At 39.9% G+C, this 18,515-nt stretch overlaps 1 long non-coding RNA gene across 1 annotated transcript in view; it reads right to left on the minus strand.

Moving 5' to 3' along the window:
* LOC142661463 (uncharacterized) overlaps nucleotides 1-18,515 on the minus strand; it is a 307,735-nt gene that overhangs the window by 16,270 nt on the left and 272,950 nt on the right. The window lies entirely within an intron of this gene.

Below are 18,515 nucleotides of genomic sequence, written 5' to 3' on the forward strand. Positions count from 1 at the left end.
ATGCACTTCATATATGAAATCTTTAATTATAGTTGAAGTTTCAAGCCCATCCCTATCAAGATCTCTGATTGCTGTCTGTGAGTTCAAACATCCTGTTTACCCACAAAGGCTATCATCAGTCCTGATCACATCCAACTGTCTGTCTTAGACAATTTTGTTAGGACATATAAATGTAATTTCATGGGGTTACCCAACTCAGGACCATACCTTTATTAGAATTAGTGCAGACAACTGTACAACACCTTTAGGATTATTAAAGCTATTGTAATGAGCCATGCACTTGTGAGTGCAGGACAAGTTAAGGGCAGTTTCAGCCTTTGGATGTTAAGGACACATTCAGACATGGCGGAATTGCTGTTGAATTCCGCTGCGGACAGTCCACAGTGGAAATCTGCAGCAGCCGTTTTTTTAATTGGTTACTATACCTTTTTAGGAAACATAGTTCAGACGTTGCGGAAAATAACTGTGCGGAAATTAGGCTTCAGTGCAGAATTTCCATTCCACAGCATGCATGGCCACCAGCGGAGAAGCAGCAGGTTTTCACTGCAGATTTTAGCCTTTGCAGGGCAAAGGCTGAAATCTGCGGCATGTCCGTTGTGATATCCACAAAGTCTGACTTACCTGTCAAATATGCAAATGTTGCTGCAGATCCGTTGTGTACTTGCCAAAAATTTGCAGCAACATTTGCAGCGGAAAAATTCTGCCACATCTGAACATGACCTAACAAGAATGCTTCCATTCAATGGCAGCAAGCCAAGATCGTGAAAATAGTGAGGGACTAAAAGACACAAAAGACCAAGATTTACCAACACTGCAACAGTCTTAATAAGAATCAAGATGGAGTAAGATGCAGCAAGTTTATGAGGCAGCACGCGCCTCTTAATAAATTCATAGCATCATCGGCTGTCTGTGAGACAGTGAATAAAATCCATTCCCGTCAGGAGCTGACGTAGATTTCTACTATAATTTTCACCAGCTTCTGGTGTAAATTATAGTAAATGAACCGGGCCGGGGGTTACAACGCCCCCTTTTGCGAAGCTTTGCCAATTTCTTTTTTTAATAGTTGCAAGGGCGATTGAAACGACCCAAAAGTTGCAATTTTTCTGACTTGTGGGCCATTAGTGACATTTCTAAACTAGGAAACTGGTGTAGAAATGTTGTTAAAGGGGTTGTCCACGCACGGACAACTGATGACCTATCCACGTCCTGAAAACTTGTTAAAATCGTTCAATATAGTTCAAATATCCTCAGTAAATAATGCAGCTTACATGGCCACATGGAAATAGTTACTAGGGTTTATTGGGGCAATATGTGAAAGTAACCTCACTAAGGATTTGTGTAAAGATCAAGTAATTAGGTAAGCAGAAATGTAATCCAACAGAGCAAACCCCCGAGTGCCTCCATGTGAAATCGGAGGCATACGGAGGTAAAGCAGACGGAAAATTGTATACACATTATAAGTATATATGACTTGGTTCCATAACACCCCCATCATCCATTTATCATTATAGATGGAAGACATTATTGTAAATCCAGGCTCAGCACTAATATGTACTTATTATATATACATGATATCTGTATGAGGTGTTTATATAGGATTTTGCAGATACTACACTGAACACAAATAATCACAGTATGTAAATTAATGTTGCATTCTAAGTTTTAGTTATTATTAAAAAATAACAATGCCCCAAGCTGCTCTCCAGAAATAAATGCATTTAATATCCATCATTTGCAATGTGTTCAATGCTAATCATGACATTACATCAGCATTAGACTTGTACGTGTAACGGGAGTACCAGATTAACTCATTTAATATATGTCTTGTGCTGTAGGAGCTGCCAACATCTCTTCGCACCTGCTTTCATTTCTGCACTGAAATGGGTACTGAAACAGATCTTAGCAGTCCTCCTGCGGGCAATAAGCTCACGGCACCATACCGGCTTCTTCCAGCATCTCTTGTCAGAGCCGGATCGCTCCATCGAGCTGCATGTCAGCTGTTGCTCTTTGGATAACAATTTGAATGCAACTGAAGAGGATTAAAACTGGTGAGGTGAAGAGGGTCACGAGAGTAGGTGGAATGAAAAGGGGGTTAAAGAAAAAACAGGCAGCCGAAGTGTTTGTAGCATAAGTGACTTGCTGTTAGTTGCGCTCAAGTCCGAAGAGCTTTTGTGAGTGCTAAGATAACACATTGTACAGAAATGCACCACAGGCCATTTTAGCACTGCATGCTGCAAAAGGTTCATAGCTTTCATTTCTACTTAAACTTTCTTTAAAACCTACACTTTAAATGTGATGCCTCAAAGTGAATGTTCACCCTTGAACACAATTTGATTTTTTATCTAAATAGGTCCAAAATTGTGTGCTGATTGATTTCTTATATCTCTGGTCTTGTCTTTCTCATACAGAGCTCCAAATCCCCTGAGCAGACAAATTGAATAGATAATATGCTGACTACCTTTAGCTGCCACCAGAGGGAGAGAAGACGCAAATTGATTATACACTGAATTCAATAATAAGACAGTATGCACTTAGCTCCTATGCTCCCTCTAGTGGCAGCTGCAGGTAGCTAGCATTTTAACCCCTTAAAGACAAGGCCAATTTGAGTTTTTTCATTTTCGTTTTATCCTCCCCGCCTTCCAAAAGCCATAACTTTTCTATTTCTTCTTCAACATAGCCATATGAGGGCTTGTTTTTTTGCGGGACAAGTTGTAGTTTTTCATGGCACCATTTATTGTACCGCATAATGTACTGGGAATCTGAAAATAAATATTTGTGGGGTGAAATGGGCAAAAAACAGCGATTAGACCGTTTTTTGGGGGGTTTTACGGCACCTATCAGGCGGTAAAAACTACATATTCACCTTATTCTACAGGTTGATACGATTACGGCGATATCCAATTTATATGTTTTGTTTTATGTTTTACCACTTTTAAAAAAATTATATTTGCGGGGAAAAAAAAATATTTGTGTCACCATATTCTGAGAGCCATAACTTACCATACCAGTATGTGACAAGTTGTTAAGGGGTTAATTATCTATGCAGGTAATTTAGAACTATGACAATATATTAAGAAGTTTTGGACCTACAAACAACATGATGATAAAAGGGGGAAATTCAATTTAAAGAACAATTCCGTACTGTGGTAAAATCTATGGTATTACTGTTTCTAGCAGCTAGATGTATCGAAAAATAAAAATAGGCAGCTGGAAGATTTTTTTGTTGGAATAATGCTCATTATTGTAGGTGTTGCAACAACTACTTCATTATGTATGTGGTGCCTGTCTCTAGAAATGTTGTTATGTTGTAAGTTCTGTTCGTCAATAAAATACTGTTCACCAGTTACACGCCTGGACGGTGTCCTGAGTAATTCGCTGCTAAAAGGTTATGGGCCCAGGCCAAAAAAAAACGATGCATTCTGAAAGGAAAAGATGGCCGCCAGCAGCAATCCTCTCAAGTTTACAGGGCCAAACCTGATGAATTAGGACTCACAATCCTGGAAATTCAAGGTGAAGATGCTTCTAATAAGGGAAGTTACTTGGAAATATAGACAGGAGCCTAGACCTTAGGGTCCTATAAAACAGGCCCATATTCTTTCAAGAACGAGCTACAACCAATGATTTAGAGAGTCATTTGCATTAAAAAAAACGGTTTATTACATGTAACAATACTCGCTAAAGATTTTTGCTGTTTAGTCATTACTGCGATCATTGCTTGTGCGCCTATATAGCAAAAATGACTGGAAGATTTCTGATTAGATGAAAGGATGTTCCGGCGACGAATGAGAATCTTTTACTCAGGTAGATGTGGCCGATCCACGGAAACATACAATTTTTCGTTTGTCATTTGATTGTTGCACGCGATTACACATGACTATTATCTCTTACATTTCAGCAATTCTATTGTATGATATTCGCTGCGTCTAATAGGGCCGATATTCATTACCAGACGATTGGATAGAGTAAGATTAGAAGGAACAAAGCACTATCTCCCTCAGTATAGATGATGACCATATTGTGCATATACTAGTATGTAAATGTAAAACTGCCAAGGAAATGTGGGAGGGGATACAAGAAGCGCATGAAACAACAACTCTCAGTAGCAAACTCAATTTAATGAAAAAACTGCTCCAATTTAAGCTAAGCAAGAGCCAGAATATGCAGGGCAACATGAGAAATATCCTATTAATAGTAGTGCGTCTACGGCGTATTGGAGAAGAAATAAAAGATTTCCATGTCGCTGCACTGATACGCAGTGGTCTCCCAGAAAGCTATGGCACTCTTGTTACTGCACTAGAAGTACGATCTGATGATGAGCTTACATTAGAGTATGTTGAAGGAAAGCTTGTGGATGAGTACGTGCGGAAAATTGAGAGTGCGAGCAGCACTGATGTGTCCAGAGCAGAATCTGCATTAAAAACACAAGATTTAAATAAAAATAAGTCAGCTAAGGGAAACATGTGAAAGTTTTGTATGCAATAAAACATGGACACCTTACAGCAAACCGCAGAATCTGGAAAGATAGAATGAATCAGCTAAAAAACAAAGTAATAAACAAAAGGCCAATAGTGCCATAAAAGAAGATAACACCATGTATTGAAGCTGCATATAATACCAGTAGTACAGGTACATGATGTACATCAATAATGCATGCATGGTCTGTAGACTAGGGAGCAACAAGTCATATGGCTAATGACAAAATCTTTTTCTATAATCTTGACCTGAGAAAAACAGAAAAAATGTAAAATGGATTTTAGCTAATGGACAGTATATGACTTCAGAAAAATAGGATCTAGTTACCTCCACTGCCAAGTCTCCCCATCACAAACCAGAAAGATACAAGTAAAGGATGTGCTCTATGTTGAAGGTAACTTGTCATAAAATAAACTTTTAAAACAGGGGAATATAGCTACATTCAATGACAACTGCCGCCTCACAAAAGAGGGTTACACTCTTACAGAAGAAAACAAATAAAAGATAAACTATTGTACACCAGCTAATATGCAAAGAAACTGTTTATCCGGCTAAGAAGGAACAACACAAGAATTGTATCCTTATGTAGCACAGGCATCTTGGACATAGACATCCGGAAGCAATAAGGAAGCTAGTAAAAAAAGAAAGAGCTAGCTAATGGTATTAGCATTGACCAATGCAGTCAAATGATGAAATGTACTACCAGGAAAAATGTCAAATAAATAACTTCCTAAAAACAGTGCCTCTACGTCAGCACAGTCACTGGACTTGATACATATAGATGAATGTGGCCCAATAAGTACTCAAACCTCTGAAAAGAAGAGATATTTTCTTTCATTTAATGATAATTATTAAAGATATACAATTGCCTACCTGCTTTACAACAAAGATGACGTTCCAGATATTTGAAGAGTATTTTACTGAAATATGTAACAAATTTGGGAGAATGCCAAAAGGTGCTAAATGCAAACAATGGAACTGAATACACAAGTGGTAAGACAAAAGTCATTTAAAAAGGGAATGGAATCGGGTTCCAAACCACCATGCCACATTATTCTGAAAAGAATGGCGTAGCAGGGAGAAAAAACCAAACACTCTGCGAAAGCAGAACACGCATGCTGTTTGATGCAGATTTGCCAATAACATTGGAGAGAAAGAAAACTCCATATGAGCAATGGAACAAAAAGAAGCATGAACTATTGCACATAAGAATATTTGGAAGTAAAGCTTTTGTAAATGTTCCAAAAAAAGAGTAAGTTCATGAAAAGAAAGGAGCTCCGGTAGTCTATACCAAAAACCAAAAGAATATAGAATCCTGCACGCCGAGACCAACAAGGCAACAAACACCAGAGATGTAGTGATTGATGAGAACTTTGCGACAGTCAAATTTTAGGAACTTACACCAATAGCTCAGCCTGAGCAACAACGGGAATCTCAATCACAAATTCAAGATAGCAAAGAAAAAAAGACGTTTGGTTAGGTTCTTCATCCACTGAAGAAGAGATTGTACCGGCTTCATCTTCACTCAGGAGATCCACAAGAAGAAACAAAGGTTTCCCCGTAAACACCTTACATACATGGTTAGAACACTTCCTGAACCAGCGCCACAGTCATGGGAGGAGAGGCAACAACTGCTTGTCCATGGGAAGCTGCTGATTAAAAAATTGAGTCTCCTCACCAACTCCAGATATGGGAGCTCACCAAGCTACCTCAAGGAATGAAATCAATTGGATGTCAGTGGGTTTCCAAAACAAAATATGACTCTGAAAGAGTTATCAGATTTATGGGAAAATTTGTTGCAAAGGGATACTTGCACAAATATGGTGAAGACTATGATGCTACATTTTCTCTAGTATTAAACAAACCACATTCAGGACTTTGATGGCTGTAGCACAGGAGTCTCAAATACACATGCGGCCCCTGAGGCTGTGATCTGCAGCCCGCGGGGCACCGTAGCTCCCTCAGGAGAGGATAGCTGACCAAAGGAGGAGTGCGTTGGCGAATGATGAAGCCCTTGATGTCACTGTCCACATACAATCCCAGAGCAGAGCTTATACTAGCGCTCAGCTCGGGCGTCCTGCTCTGAGGAAGTCCCTGACATCACTGTCCATTTATGGACAGTGGTATCAGGAGCAGATCTGGAGGCCCAGAGCACTAGTAGTGCGCTGCCTGAGACTCTGGCTCTGGGGTTGCCCCTTACATAACTGTCCATATAACCTTTATGCACAGGCCAGTGTCGCGCTTATAAATGGTGTCCTTTCTTATGCCCATTTTGGAACACTCTCTGCACCTTTTTGGGACTTTTCTGCCTTTAAAGTTTGGGAAACTTTGCTGGGAAAGTGTTGTCCTGGTACAATACGGGCAGATGTGCTATGGCTCCCCATTCCAGGTTCCCAAATACTAGGGCCTTAATAACCACTTTTTGAAACTGAAAGAATGTTCCCCTCTGGCCTGCAAGTCAGGATGTTTTTTTTTTTTTATCCCTGCCTTACCTTTGTCCTTCCATCCTCCTAGCCATATGAAGGCTTTTTTTTTTTTTACAGACAAGGTGTAGATTTTTTGGTATCATTTTTGGGGGTATGCAACATTTTGATTACTTTTTATTCCATTTTTGGGAGGCTAGGTGACCAAAAAATCAGCGATTCTGGCATTGTTTTTTATTTCGTTTTCTTTACTATGTTTACTGTGCTGTATAAATGACATCTTAACTTTATTTGGCAGTACGTTTACGGTGATACCAAATACATATAGCTTTCTTATGTTTTATTGCAGGAAGGAATGTTTTCCTCTGGCCTGCACATCAGGATGTTTTTCCTCCACCAAAGGCGGGTCCTAATAGGCTTCCATACTTGGCAGACCAGGATGTCATTGTTAGGCCTCTGATTGCCATAGCAACCAGCAGCACTCTGCGATCGCGTTGAGGGGGTGCTGTCGGCTACAAATCCTTAGATGCCGCGGTCGATATTGACTGTGGCATCTAAGGGGTTAATCGGCTGGATCGGAGGCTAGATGCAGTCCTGGCCATTACAGCAGGGTGTCAACTGTAATATACAGCTGACACCTGGCTGCTATGGTGCAAGCTCAGCTTCTGAGCCTGTGCCATCACCGCAACGTAATGGTACTGTGTTTTGCGGAAACCACTTCACAACTGCGCCGTATATAGTATTCCAAAGCATTATGCAAGTTATCAAGTGATCGCAGCTTCAATTCCCCCAGTAAGGCTTTACTCACATGGCCGTGTCTTCGGTCTGTGATTGACTGCATGTCGGCCGCAATTCCCAGACCAAACACAGTTCAGGGAGCCGGGCTTCTAGCATCATAGTTATATATGATGCTAGGAGTCCCTGCCTCCCCGTGGGAATACTGTCACGTACTTAAAACTTGAATATAGTACAGAGAGTATTTCCGCAGAGAGGCAGGGACTCCTAGCATCATACATAACAATGATGCTAGGAACTCCAGCTCCCTGAACTGTGTACGGTCCGGGAAATGTGGCCGACATGTGGTCCGTATATCATGGACCGAACACGAACGCGTAAATAAGGCCTTAGGCTGGATTCACACGAGCACATTACGTCCGTAATGGATGGAACGTATTTCGGCCGCTAATCCGAACACACTGCAGGGAGCCGGGCTCCTAGCATAGTTATGTAAGACGCTAGGAGTCCCTGCCTCGCTACAGGACAACTGTCCCATACTGTAATCATGTTTTCAGTACGGGACAGTAGTTCCACGGAGAGGCAGGGACTCCTAGCATCGCACATAACTATGATGCTAGGAGCCCGGCTCCCTGCACTGTGTTCGGTCTGGGATTAGTGGCCGAAATACGTTCCATCCATTACGGACGTAATGTGCTCGTGTGAATCCAGCCTTAGACTAATAAAAAAAGAAAAAGAATCTTGTCTGAAATAAAAAAAAAAAAACTTTTCTACATTAAAAATAATTTTATTTAGTAAGAATCATAAACTCTAGAAAATAATAGATATTTGTATTGCGGCAATAGTAATGACTGATAGAATAAAGGGAACTTGTAATTTATACTGCACAGTGAATGTCGTAAAAAAATAATAATCCAGAAACCGATAGTTGTGAGTTATGATTTATTTCCCCATAAATCATACTTTGTGTGTAAAAGTGTTAAAACATATAAAAATATATACATATTTGGTATTGCCATATTTAATATCATAATAACCCATAGAATAAAATAAAATGTCATTGATACGGCATGATAAACAGCGTAATAATTTTTTTTTAAAGATGTAATCAATAAATTATATGTACCTCAAAAGGTGCCTTAAAAACAAGCCCTGATACAGATTTGGGAGAAAAAAAAGTTATGGCTTTTGGAACGCAGCAATAAAAAAACAAAAACAACTACTGAAGGTCTAATATAGGATACATCTTCAAGGGGTTAAGAAGGTTCCGAGATTTTTTTAAGAGCCCTGTAATAACTTGTAATAATGCAATCATACATCATTTTGCATGGGAATGCTCTCTTGTGTTAGATGATTTGACTTGTATTAGTTGAGGCTGGAAGAAAAGAAAGAGCATAGAGTAGAAAAGTATAAGGATAGATCAGTGTTTCGGATCAAAGCCGTGCACCGCGGCACTAATGATCTTTGATTAAAGAGTATGTGGATGAGTGAGGTAGAGGTCCTGCTGACACAGCTGGAGGAGAGGAGACAGAAAGGACAATATAGGAGGGGACCAGGGAACAAGGGGGCGAGATGGAAGGAAAACAGCGAGGAACCGGGAATAATGACAGGGGCAAAAATAGAGGACGCTTTTGTTTCTTGGTGTGAAAATATCAGAGGAGAAAAAATGGAAATCTTACACAAGCGAAGAGAAGATGTGAAGGACAAATACATCTGTATATTCACATAATGTAGTGTGAGTCGGGAGAAAGCTGCTAGCAATTTTACTTGCAGGGTTTTTCCCACTTTTATGTCTTATCGACTGGATATGTCTGATCGATGGAGGGTCGCTGCTCGGACCCCCTTTGACATTGGGAATGGTGGTGTACAGTCCTTTTTGCCAGTGGAGAAGTGAGCACAAATACATGTCAGTATGAGAGGGCTGATTTCCCCTGTAACTGGGGCTGCTGTGCAGCTCCAGTTACAGGGGAAAAACATGGTGTAAAAGAAAGAAAAAAAATATATAAAGTTCCCCAAAGGTCTTTTTTGACCTTTGAGGAACAGACCACAGTAATAAAAAAATAGGAAAGTAAAGTGCAAAAAAAAATGAAATAATAAATACACATAAAATACCCACCCCAATAAAAACCGTCGTCCCCCCCGCCAATCATTGTTGTAACGCTAGCGCTGACCCAATTACCCTAATATAGACATGTAATATATAAAAGATTTACGGAAAACAATGACGATTACAAATAAAAGGTCTATTTTAGGGTAAAACTATGTTATTACCAAAAAAAATAGCTGAAACGTAAAAAAGCTTATTTTTTTATTATTATTTTCAAACTTTATGAATAAAAATTCTAAAATAGCAAAAAGGTGCGTATAAAAACGATTAAAAAAAAGAAACCTGCATTATCTACGGAAAAAACGTCGCAAAAATCACGTCGTTTTTATTTATTTTTTATAAAAATGTGTGTTTGCTGCAACTTTGTAATTACGTTTTCTTAAAAAATATTTTCACTTTTTGAGAAACAGCTACTTTGTATCCTGTATCCGTCAGGTCAGCAGGACTGACGGGATCAGTGAAACGGGCCCTGCGCTAAATTATAATCTTAGATGTGATAGATTTGAGGTGGATCCTGCGTGTCACTGATCCTGTCAGTCCTGCTGACCTGACGGATACAGGATACAAAGCAGCTGTATCTCAAAAAGTGAAAATATTTTTTAATAAAACGTAATTACAAAGTTGCACCAAACACACATTTTTATAAAAAAGAAATAAAAACGACGTGATTTTTGCGACGTTTTTTCCGTAGACAATGCAGGTTTCGTTTTTTATCGTTTTTATACACACCTTTTTTGCTATTTTACAATTTTTATTCATAAAGTTTGAAAATAATAGTAAACAAAAAAGCTTTTTTACGTTTCAGCTATTTTTTTTGGTAATAACATAGTTTTACCCTAAAATAGACCTTTTATTTGTAATCGTCATTGTTTACCGTAAATTGTTATATATTACATGTCTATATTAGGGTAATTGGGTAATATATATATATATATATATATATATATATAAAATTATGATATTAAGTTTTTAAATGTGTACATAACCTTGTGGCACTATATACAAGGGGGAGCGCTGTGAGGCACTATATACAAGGGGGAGCGCTGTGTGGCACTATATACAAGGGGGAGCGCTGTGTGCCACTATATACAAGGGGGAGCGCTGTGTGCCACTATATACAAGGGGGAGCGCTGTGTGGCACTATATACAAGGGGGAGCGCTGTGTGCCACTATATACAAGGGGGAGCGCTGTGTGCCACTATATACAAGGGGGAGCGCTGTGTGGCACTATATACAAGGGGAGCGCTGTGTGGCAATATATACAAGGGGGGGCTGTGTAGTGCTATCCACAGTGGTATGTGTGTGGCGCTCTTTATAGGGGGGGCTTTTTGGTGCTATTTACAAGAGGGGGAGGGTTGTGTGGCGCTCTCTACAGGGGGCTGTATGGCACTATCTATATGGGGCTGTGTGTAACGCTCTCTACGGGGAGGATGTGTGATATATAGAGGGGGCTGTGTATGACGATATCTATGGGGGTGTGTAATATCTACAGGGCTGTGTGTGGCACTATGTACAGGGGGCTGTGTGTATGTGGTGTTTTACAGTGTGTGGTATTATTATATTCAGGCACGCAGTGTTTGGTGCTATTATATTTAGGGGCACAGTATGTGGCACCATGATAACTTTATTTTCGTTTATAGGTGTGGAAATGTTGGAAAAGTGAGGAGACGTCTGAGTGGCAAATTCTGCAGAAATGAGTCATGGCCGGGAGAAGTCGTCATGAGCGCTGGACCGGATGGAGAAGAAAAGAGGAAAAAAACTACTAGAATCTGAGACGTCGTCACCTGTGAGTCACTAGATTTATAGAGAATCTGTCACCTCTCCTGACATGTTTATTATAGGAAATCCTTGTATTTCACAAAAAGTATTTCTGCAGTCCAGGACTGATAGACAATTCCCCTTGTCAGGAGGTTGTGTCCCTGCACAGTGTGATCCTGTCAGTATGTAGGGACACAGCCCTGTGACAAGGGAAATCGTAACACTGTTAATGCTTGCCCAAAAAAGTAGTGTCAAAAATAGTTACGGCAGGGCGGCGGTGAGGAAGGGGGGCCCAAGTTTGGGTAACAGCCCAGGGCCCATGGTCTACTTAATCCGCCACTGCATGTCACTCGTTATTAAAGTCAATGATAGAGAGGGAAACTGCAAAGTACGCTCGACATTGCAGTTTGAGTTCAAGTGGTCAGTCCCCCACAATTAGACCTTTATGACATATCCAATTAATATGCCATATAATTTGTGTTGGGAAAACCTCTTTAAAAGGGTTGTCCAGTTTTTATTTAATTTTTATTACTCATTTGTAGAATAGGAAATCATACCGTTTTCTAATATACATGTATTAGAAATTCTGCTGAAATACATTTCTTATAGTGCATGAGGCCCCTGTCACAGTAGAATGGTATAACCCACAGATTAGTCCTGTGTAATACATCCACAGGCTAACTGAATATAACTAAACATGGCGCCAGTCATGTGACCACCAACACTCACAAGCACACGCACGCACGCGCACACAATGTGTTGGGGCAACATGGGCTATGTGAAGAGGAGTAATGGTGGAATAATGATAAATAATTGATTCACTGCCTGTATTCATTGTCTATAGAGGATTTATAAAATAACTGCCGGTCTCTAGGGGATGTTGTCATGCTGTTAATAAAGTTTAAAAAAAAGGCGGCAGGGAGAAGAATGTAAGAGCGGCTCCTCACAGACACTGACAGACATGATGATGATTTGCTGCTGTAGGTAGAAATACTTTATAACTTCTGCTCCTCAATAACCTGCTATTTACCTGTTAGATACCTGGACAGTGTTACCTGAATCCCAGTGGTCACATGATGTGGGTCACATGACTGTCCATTCAGTTATCCTATGGGTACTTTTTTATGGAAAAATCTGTGGACTATACAATTTTTTATTTTTCTACAGAGACAACGGCACTGATAGGGTATGTTCACACAGGCTGTTTTCAGCCGTATTTCGGGCCGTAAACGTCCCAAAAGATGGCTGAGAAATTGGAAGCAGAATGCCTACAAACATCTGCCCATCAATTCCAATTGGAAATACAGCGTTCTGTTCCGACGGGGCGTTATTTTATGCCTCATTTTCAAATAACGGCGTGTAAAAAGACGCCCCGTAAAAAGAAGTGCATGTCACTTCTTGAGATGTTTTTTGGAGCCATTTTCATTGACTCAATAGAATAACAGCTCCAAAAACGTCTGTAAACAACGCCGCAAAAAACGCTAGTTTGATAAAAAAACGGCTGAAAATCAGGAGCCGGATTTTGCTAAGCGTGTGAACATACCCTTATAAGAAAAGTATGTGAGCAGAATTTTAAATACATGTATATTAGAAATCTGTATGATTTCCTATTCTATAAATAAACTAATAGAAAAAATGAAAGTGGACAACCCCTTTAAGAATGGCATATAGCACTGAACGTAGCTGAATAAAGTTCCCAGAAATAGAGCGATTTGGTGTGGAATCCAGTGGATAGGTCATCAGTATAAAAAAACGCCCCATGACCAGAAAACCCCTATGTATATGTAAACTTATACATAAATACATTCACTCACACCTAATAAAACAGACACTTCTTAAATGTAAAAAAAGAAAGAAATAGATTAAAAAATAATTAAGTACCAAAAATACAAAGTTACAAAAAAACTGTTTTCGCTTTGAAATCAGCCTAATTCAGTATAGCATGATCACAGTGCAATGTTAAACTAATCTGCCAAATGGATGTCCTGAAAATAAGATACTGTACAATATGTAAATGTGCGCATACATTATTTCCCTGTGAGTTTATTACAAAGTGCAAGGTCTGCCATGAATTTACAGTTACCGTTATAACACTGTTGTCCATGATAATACACATATACATGGTGTACTGAATATAAAGCAGGGGTTTTATAGTCTGTAACACATGCAATATAACTATGATCTATCAATTAGATCCATGTGGGTAATTTGTGTAAACTTTAGGGTAAGGCCCTTCAGAGTAGCATTGACATGACTGCAATGAGGCCGACAGGAGCGCCTGTTTAGGGCGGTTATCAAAGTGCGTCTTAATAGCCGGCACCCATAAAGTATGTATTAGTTAATGGCCACATGATTTTGCAGGTAAACAGCTGATTTACCTTCTACAACGGAATTACTCAACCGCACCGTACAGGGTGCTGTGTCAATGCCACTCTGTGGAGCCTTAGGGTAAGTGCACACACAAAATCCAAAACATCTGAAAATACGGGGCTGTTTTCAAGGGAAAATAGCTCCTGATTTTAAAAAGTTTTTTAAGCCACTCGCGTTTTTCGCAGCGTTTTTTACAGCCGTTTTTTTTTAAGCTGTTTTTCTATAGAGTCTATGAAAAACGGCTCCAAAAATGGCTCAAGAGGTGACATGCACTTCTTTTTCGCGGGCGTTTTTATACGCGGCCGTTTTTCAAGATGTAAAAAAATACCCCGTTGGAACAGAACGCCGTTTTTCCCATTGAAATCAATGGGTAGATGCTTGCAGGCATTCTGCTTCCGATTTCTTGGCTGTTTTTCAGCCCTTTACGGCCCAAAAAAACAGTTGAAAATAAGCCGTGTGAACATACCCTTACCCTCATCTTTAAAACACCAGCCAGATGTCACATGTAAAACAGTGAGGTAGTAATCAACATCACATGATTTGGGCTGATCAACCGGTCTGTTGCTGAGATGGAACAGCTAAAGTCGGGTAGAGTTACCATGGCCTATGTATTTCTCAGTAGATTGGAATTCTTATCAACTCTCTCGTTCTACCCCTCATTGGACCTGCCTAAGGTTTTTCAGACGGTGTGGTTAAGGAGCGGTTAGGGTGCGGTTCTGCATCTAGCAAAGATGAAGCTATTACAACTGTAAAACCATATACTGTATTTGCCATGCAGTTCTCGGCAAGAACCGAATCCCAACCACACAGTTTGAATTAACCCTAAAACTGGTAGTTCCATCGGTCTATGGGGGTCAACAACAGCTATGTTTCTTTGCCCAATGCTGCCTCTGTAGTCTTTCTAGACCTCTAGTCTGGTTATGTCTCAATAACCCTGCCTGAACATCAGGATATTTGCCACCAATTACACTTCCAGGAAATGTAGTTGGCCCCTTGAAGCATTTCTCCCTAATATTGTAATACGTATTACAATGCTGATGGCGGTGTGCAGTTATCCGCTAACACAGCACTGTGGCGTAACGAGATCTAGAGGTTCAGAGCATAGCTGTCAATTACAATGCTGTCCCGCCTTCATAATAATGCTTAATGGGAATAACACAGCAGTAACCAGTACAGACATTTTTTTCCTTCAAATGCACAGATGCCCTTGTATTACAGTATGTCATAATGCATTTATTGGTTATCTGTAAAATTTATGGAGTACCCCTCTAAGGTGTCATAGGAAATGAATCTGTTCTGATGCAACATGTAACTTTTCCTGTATTTTTCTCCCTCATCCAGTAACCCTTCAAACACTTGAATACATGATCCCAAATGTGTCAGTGACTAATTAATACACCTGTTCCACTAATCAAGGATCTCAGCATGCCGGAAAAGAAGGTTAAGGACTTCTAGCTTGGAGCGTAGACAGTCTGCAAAAGTCATTGAAACAGTATCAGCAGTGGCGTTTCAACAGAGCAATAATTACTTACTTAAAAACAGTCCAAAATCTAAATTAATATGGCTGCTAATCCGCTGTCATGAAAGTGGCATTAGTATACTTCAAAGAGCCTTATCTAGAAAGATTAAGATGATATATTTTTTTTGTGATTGAAGTCTTTGATGTGTGTATGAAAATGCGCTGTGTGTTGCCTGGCATACACTGAGAAAATGTGAACAATCAGCAGGAGTTGGCATGTATATCCTCGGCTGCAGGCTTCAGACTTTTTTTGGGTCAAAATGAATATGAAAATCAAAGTTGAAGAAGTAGAGAAATATCTTAAAAGCCATATATCAGGCATTATCTGTATAAATGACCAACAAGCTGTGTAAGTCAAGGCTGGATAGAATCGTGATCTTTGTATTCAAATGTATTCAAATTCGTGATCTTTGTATTCAAATTGTGTTCAAATGTATGCTCACCTTTCCGTTCTTAATTTCCTAGTTAAATATTAAAATATTATTATTTTATATATTATCCATGATTGGTTTCACAATTTGCACCTAGGTCTCTCGGATCTTACAGGTTGTAGGAACGTTCACATGGTGAATTTTCAGTTAATGATAGGGCCATACATTTCATGCCAAAAATAAAAGTGCATCCGAAATGAAAGGTAAACCCGATTTCTTCCAGCATTGGAAAAATAGAATCAAGAGGTGTGAAACTGGACAACAACCAAATGCACCAATGACATGGCCAATTAAAGGGAGACGCACAATTCTACCTTGCCATTCTTGCTCAGTCAATACTAAAACCTCTACTAAAAATCTATTTGAGGACTAGTCTAAATCAAAGCCTAGCTTACTGCTCTTTAAGTGATGTCCCTACATTCAGGCTGCTCACTACCAAAAGGTAGATTGAAATCCACTTCCAGTCTCATTAAAGGCTCCATATCTTCCCCATTTTTTCACTGCAGCTCTTCCTGTTCAGACTGTCTACTGTTGTTTAGCACAAGCCCACCACAATATCAACAAGAAGTCAATGCATGAAGTACCAGTCTCCAATTGGTACTACAGCAAAGAGAGGATTCTAAACTTTTAACAACTAAACCACCAGTAAAATATTATAAAAAGATTATAAGGAAACGGGCACGCATATATTGAGATAAAAAGCCCCATACGTTGGGAGATCTTTAAGGAAATGCGAGTGGATTTTTTTTGCAAAAAATTTAATGTATTGGTATTGCTGTCATTTATAGACATAAGGCTCCTAGTCCAAATAATGTGTTTGCCAATTTGTGAATCTGGGAGTCTATAGGCTGGACAGAGTAGACTTGATCAGTAAGGGTATGTTCACACAGCCTATTTTCGGCCGTTTTTCGGGTCGTAAATGCACGAAAAATGGCCGAAAAATCAGAAGCAGAACGCCTTCAAACATCTGCCGATTCATTTCTATGGGAAAATGCATGTTACTTCTTGAGACGTTTTTGGAGTCATTTTTCATTGACTCCATAGAAAAACAGCTCCAATAACGGTCGTTAAAAACGCTGTGAAAAATGTGAGTGGTTTAAAAAACGTCTATAAATCAGGAGCTGTTTTCTCTTGAAAACAGCTACGTATTTTCAGACGTTTTTGATTCTGTGTGTGCACATACACTAAAGGCTTTGACCAATCACATTCTAGGGGTGTAGGTGGACATGCCAATTTTGCAACAAAAAAAATTTAAATAAAAAAAGATGCAGTTATGCAAATACAATGTGAAAATGCTGTGACATTTTTTGGGGAAAAACAAGCCGCAAAACTATCTCATGGAAATACACCCTTGTTTACAAAGTGATTGATTTAGAGATATTAAACAGCATTTTCATTACAGATGATGTTTAATTGTAAGTCAAAGAGAACACTTGCAATATATGTATTGTAATTATTTATGAGCATTTTACAAGTATTATATAAAGATTATTTAACAGGTTTTACCAGAAATATTGCATAAAGATAACATGCATTACCCATGAGTTTCCATTACAAACTTGAGGAATTCAAAATTCCCTATCATACCCTGAAATCAGTCAGCAGTGTACAGACTGCTAGTCAGGGGCGTAACTAGGAAAGACTGGGCCCCATAGCAAAGTTTTGACTGGAGCCCCCCTAGGTGCCACACACAGCCCTCCTTATAGATAGTGCCCCCTGTAGTTGTGCCATATAGCCCCTCTGTAGACAGTGCTACACAGGCCCCCCTGTAGACAGTGTCCCACCCCACTTGTACATAGCGCCCCCACCTCACCTTGTGCCATACAGCCCCCCTGTAGATAGCGCCATAAAGCCCACCTGTAGATAGTGTCATACATCTCCCCCTGTATATAGTGCCACAGAGCTCCCCTCCCTGGTATATAGTGCCACACAGCCCGCCCTTAGTAGATAGTGCCACACACAGACTCCTGTAGATTGCGCCACACACAGCCTCCCCTTAGTAGTTCCACACAGCCCCTTGTATATAGTGCCACACAGCTCCCACTTGTGTATAGTGCCACACAGCCACCCCTGTATACTTCCACACAGCCTCCCTTGTATATAGGGCCACACAGCCCTCCTAGTATATAGTGCCACCCTGCTCCCCCCTTGTATATAGTGCCACACTGCTCCCCCTTGTATATAGTGCTACCCTGCTCCCCCTTGTATATAGTGCCACCCTGCTCCCCCTTGAATATAGTGCCAGACAGCCACCCCCCCAAAAAAATCCCATGTAATTACAGCATCAGAACCAAGCTCATACATATATATGGCACGAGAGCCAAGCTCAAACAAATATACAACACCAAAACCAATCTTAGTACATAAATACAGCACTAGAACCAAGCTCAGTATATATATACAACACCAGAACCAAGCTCAGTACATATATACAGCACCAAAGCCAAGCTCAGTACATATATACAGCACCAGAACCAAGCTCAGTAGATATATACAATATAGAACCAAACTCAGTACATAAATACAGCTCCAGAACCAAGCTCAGTACATAAATACAGCACCAGAACCAAGCTCAATAGATATATACAGCACCAGAACCAAGCTCAGTACACATATACAGCACCAGAACCAAGCTCAGTACATATTTACTGCACCTGAACAAATACAGCTCAATCTAGTGCAACCCCTGACATATAGGT

The sequence above is a fragment of the Rhinoderma darwinii genome, chromosome 10 (genome assembly GCF_050947455.1).
Source record: "Rhinoderma darwinii isolate aRhiDar2 chromosome 10, aRhiDar2.hap1, whole genome shotgun sequence".
In the NCBI taxonomy this organism is placed as follows: domain Eukaryota; kingdom Metazoa; phylum Chordata; class Amphibia; order Anura; family Rhinodermatidae; genus Rhinoderma; species Rhinoderma darwinii.